Source organism: Silurus meridionalis, chromosome 23 (genome assembly GCF_014805685.1).
Source record: "Silurus meridionalis isolate SWU-2019-XX chromosome 23, ASM1480568v1, whole genome shotgun sequence".
NCBI lineage: Eukaryota > Metazoa > Chordata > Actinopteri > Siluriformes > Siluridae > Silurus > Silurus meridionalis.
The window spans coordinates 1,987,954-1,993,242 of NC_060906.1; the positions used below are offsets into that span (position 1 = coordinate 1,987,954).

A 5,289-nucleotide genomic window follows, 5' to 3' on the forward strand; every position below is an offset into this window, starting at 1 on the left:
TGATGATGATGATGATGATGATGGTGGTGATGGTGATTGATGATAGTCATGGTGGTGATGTTGATAATGATGTTTTCTTCATGTTCTGTGTAGAATGTCCCTCAGCTGCCCTGTGGTAAGGCGCTCTACAGCTACGAGGGCAAGGAGCCCGGCGACCAGGTTCAACAAGGGTGACATCATTATTCTGAAACAGAAGGAAGATGAGGACTGGTACCACAGAGAGCTAAACGGCAGCCACGGCTTCGTCCCTGCCAGCTAGGTGCAGTGCATCAGTCCACTGTCGCACACGCAGCCGCAGGGAAAAGCGCTCTACGACTTCGAGATGAAAGACAAAGAGCAGAAGAATGACTTTCTTACCTTCAAAAGGTGCATGTTTACCTTCACTTGTAAAAGAATGGATATGTATCTGTAAAACAACATTAAGGTGGGAAGTGTGCACAGGGTGGCTCCAATATGGCAACCCTGAAATCATTAGGGTTAAGGGCTTGCTCAAGGCAAACACTTCCTCCAAGTTGTTAGAAAGGTGGCCAACTACATTCATTCACAAAGCAAAAGTCTTCACTCCTCCCAAGACCTTCAGGACCTGATTGACTGACTGTGCAGAAATGACTGTGAAGGAGAATGAAACATGGGATGCAGGTTAAATTGTCAGAGTTCAGAATAAGATTGTTTGGGCTTCTTCATGATTTTTTTCCTGATGCTTCCATTGCAGTTTTTTTAGGATGGAACAATAACATTGCTTCTATTCTTCTTTTACTTTATTTGATTCCACCATCACCACAAGAGGCAAGATGCCTTGAAAGATCTCGGGCCAGTTGTTCAAAGGTAAGCAATCGGATTTTGGTTATCGGATTGGATCAAATCTTGAAAATGGGTTGTTCAAAAGGGAAAGAAGGAATCTGAAATCAGATTAAATCATGGAATCCAAAACTAGTTTTATTCTGGATCAAACCTTCAGTTTGTGTTGTTCGAAACTTGTCAGTAGGATTTGGAGAACTTTGATCCAAAAAACACAGGATTATCCTGATCCCAACAGGGGGTAGGATTTCAAGGTGGATTCCAGGAGGAAAATGTAGTAAAACTTTAAAATTGGTCAAATGATACATTTGTATCATTTAGTGTATATACTTTTATTTATATTTTGCACTTGTGTAACGGTTGTAACTGTGATAAAGTAGATATAGTAGACATAGGCTACCAATTAAGCTCTTCAGGATAGTAAAGTAAAAATAATGAAATATGAACTAATCCCCCAAACAGATTTCAATAACAAACAAAAATATTATATTCCATTTTTCTGTCATTCATCACCGTATATTAATTTCAAAGAAACAATCATCAGAGATGAGCCGGTCAAAAATAATGTCTAACAATTGCATCCCTTACTATACGTCCAGTCAGTCCCTCATTCCGTCAGAATGCCAGAGGTTGGTTTGGTTCTTCAACAGGCTCAGGTGCATCATAATCATCATCACAGAGAGGGACATTGCGCCTGGTAGCGATTTTGTGCAGGACGATACATGCTAGTATTATGTTGCATGCTCCCTGTAGTAAAGGCATGCAAAGCGTCTCTACAGAACTCCATTTAAACGCTCAATTGCACATCTTGTTTTGCAATGAGCAGTGTTGAAGCGTGCCTGCGCAGGTGTGCTTGCTGCAAGAAAAGGAGTCATCAGCCATGGTAGGAGTGCATAGGCACTTTCTCCTAATATTATTCCATCCGGTCGGTTGGTTTGGAGCTCTCTGTATAAAGCACTCTCTCTCTCTCAGGATACGTGCATCATGAACAGACCCAGGCTACTTCACGACACAGTTTGTGATGATTAGGTCAGCATCGCCCACAAGTTGGTCCCCTTTTGGTTGATGTACTCCCAATCCCTCTCATAAGGTGCTTGGATATGCACATGAGCGCAGTTAATAACCCCAATAGTATTGGGCATGTTCCCCAAAAGAAAAAACTTGTGCTTGGTCTGGACAATCTGGACATCCTTTGGAAGTGAAACAAACTGATTGACCAGGCTGGAAAATGCAATTGACACAGCTTTCACTACATCACTCACAGTTGATTTGTCCACTCCTATATTGTCACCAACTACTTGGTAAAAAGTCCCAGATGCATAGAAGCGCAGAGCAATGAGGACCTGTTCTTCCACAGACAGACTGTGACTCCTTCGGGTTCCCCATTGAAGTTTTGGCCTGACAAGGTCTGCAATGTACTTAATATCAGCATTCCCAAAGTGAAAGCAAGCATAGAGTTCTTCAGTGGTGTTTTGCTCCAGTGGTTGTGCACACGGAGGTAGTGATGGACAATACCTGCCATGTCAGTGCCCCTCTCTAAGTCCTCTAAAAAAAAGGCTGAATATAAGATGGCTGTCAAATACCCACACACCAATTGGCTGACGTAGCTGTGGCTTGTGTTCAATTCAATCAATCATGCCCAAGGCCTCTAAATACTATGTTCACTACAACAGATGAGGTGGTGTGCCATTATCCCTCAAAAGTAGGAAGCTCTGTTACGGGTGGAATGGTGACTAACAAAAGGAAGAAAGACATTTGGGTTGAAATCACCCAGAATGTGAATGCAATGGGGTCTGGCCAGAAGAGGACCTTGGAGCAAGTGAAATTTAGATGGAAGAATCTGAGGGCCAGAACAACAAAGGACATTGCTGAAACACCCAAACAGGCAACAAACCCTTTAAGAAAGGTGAATACACAGATGTGGTTCTGGACATTATTGGAGGTGAGAACTCTAAAGCTCTGCACGGGATTCAAGGTGTTGTAGGGGATGGTGAGCCTACGATTGTAGAGGAAAGTGAGCCAGTTCCTCCTAATGCAGAGAACACATTCATTCTGGATCTCAGCCCTATTATTGAAATACAACCTGGATCCTCACTGGTAGAGCCAGCAGTCACAGGAGCTCAGAAAAGAGGCTTAAAGCGTCCTTTACCAAATAATAATGATGATGCCTATAAATTACTTCGAAACCGAGAGACTGAAAGAGCAGAAGCACAGATACTTCTGGCAGAGGAACAAATCAAGCTGACCAAACTGCAGCAAACCAAAGCAAAACTTCAGATCTGCTTCCTAAAAGCAGAGCTTGGAAATGCTGGTCTCTCCTCCTCAGATGAAAAGAACCCTGAACATTCTTTATTTTGTTAACTATTGGACATTTGGACATTTGATTTTTTTAAGATGTTTTCAAAATATCCACAATGTATTTGTTAGTGTATATTTGTTTTATTTTATTTTTTGTGACTCAGATGAGGGGTCATAAAAAAATTATGAATGGAAGTGGATGTTTGTTATTTTTGTGTTTTGTCTCAAAATAAAAAACTCTTACAGTGACCCCATGTTGGTTCTTCTACCTGTTCTTTACATAGCTGGTAGCCCACGTTGTGATATGTTGTCCCATTTAGAGCACAGGTAATCTGGATTTGGTAATCTTGAAAACTGTGTATCTGGATCAGGGTGATGCAGTCCAATGTTGCTTTGAAAAACCAGCATAAAAGTACGACGGATTATCTGATCCTGAATAGGAAAAAATGGGATTTCCAAATCCGGATCATTTTGATCCAGATTAAACTTTTTGAACAACTGGCCCAAGCTGAAAAACACCTTATCATTAAAAAGGTAAATTTTTCTGTAACTACCTGTGGTCTGCTTAGAGTGAATGTCTGTTGAGCTGATTGTATTCTACAAAACTAATGTAGTGAGTCAATTGTAGATCTTTTTTTTAGGCTGTGACTAACATACAAGAGCACCTTGACTCCAGTGATGAAAGCACATGAAAGTCATTCCTGCTTGCTGTGGGTACAAAGAAGAACAGCATTCATGGATACTACATCATTCTTGAGAAGAAAGTCATATCTTGCAAGTCAGTGAGTGGTCTTGGTGCGTTTGATGAACTTTTCAAGGCTCACTTTGCGTTTGGTGAATCTTACAGCAAAGTCCTGCATAACATCTACACCAGGGGTGGCCAACTAGTCAGAGACCGAGAGCCACATTTTTTACTGTGTTACCACAAAGAGCCACATCATACACATGGGCACACATGAACATCACCCATCCTTCCTCTTACACACACACACACACACACACACACACACACACACACCTCTGCTCAGCCAGATTTATTGTAAATGTCACACACCAACATAATGACAGAAATTGACTCCTACAGTTCTAAAACCACAGTACAGTCATTTTCAACAAAGTCTCACACACACAAACTCTGTTTAACCAAGTCCCCAAACAAAAATATAATAATTTACAATAGCGTTTTTCTTTTACTATGCATGTTACTTAGTGGGACTTTTGGCGTCCTTGCCTTGAACAATCCCCTTCAAATCTGCCTCGTATTCCGTTGTTGCCACTCGAAGCAATTCTTTCACATGTGTGTCAGTCAGAACAGATCGATGCTTTGATTTTACGTGTTTCAGGGTAGAAAACACAGACTTTGTGGGGTTTTTTATGTGTGTGTTCACTTCGCTTAAGTTCAATACGGTATTTTCATCAAATGCGCATGTGCGTGAGATGAATATACAGCAGGGGTGGGCAATTAATTTTTACAAGGGGCCACATGAGAAACCTGAATTGTGTCAGAGGGCCACACCAACGATAATATTTTAGGGATGCACCGAAATGAAAATTCAATTCAAAAGGCAATGAATTCCATAATTTTTGTGTTCTGCCTTTTGCCTTGGCACCATCACTGGAAAACTTTCCTGCCTTTTCAAAAACGTCCTCTACAGACGGAGTGAGCATGCTCGGATTGACTTTACTTTTCTGTGCCACGTTCTTCTCATATTTAGAAGGCAATCGGGATGTTTGGATTTCAGGTGATAAATTAAACCCGACTTGGAGAAACTCTTTGCAGATACACCCCCTCTTGAAATTTCAGCATTGCATGTTTTGCAAATCGCTCTCCGCACACCGCAGACATGTTGCTCTTATCCAGATAACCGTGTGCTGCTGCGCTTTTTTATTGCGTCATTACAATTGTGTTTCTGCCGTGTTGTTTCGGTGATTTAGGTATTTCCGAAAATTCTCGGTGCATCGCTGTAATTTATGATTGGCCTCATGCCAAGGTCTGATATACCGCAAAGTTTCCCAGTAGGGGCAAGCTCATTTAAGTCTTAAAAATACCGTATTGAACTTAGGCAAAGCGAACACGCACATTAAAAATCAAACACACAAAAATCGATATGAACGTAAGAGCCGCATGCTGCTCGCGAGCCGCGGGTTGGCCACCCCTAGTCTACACCTTTGTACACACAGCAGTTTTTCAGA

General features: G+C 41.6%; 1 pseudogene; it reads right to left on the reverse strand.

Moving 5' to 3' along the window:
* Positions 1-1,353: 1,353 nt before the first annotated feature.
* Positions 1,354-3,351, reverse strand: LOC124377333 (annotated as a pseudogene).
* Positions 3,352-5,289: the final 1,938 nt, after the last annotated feature.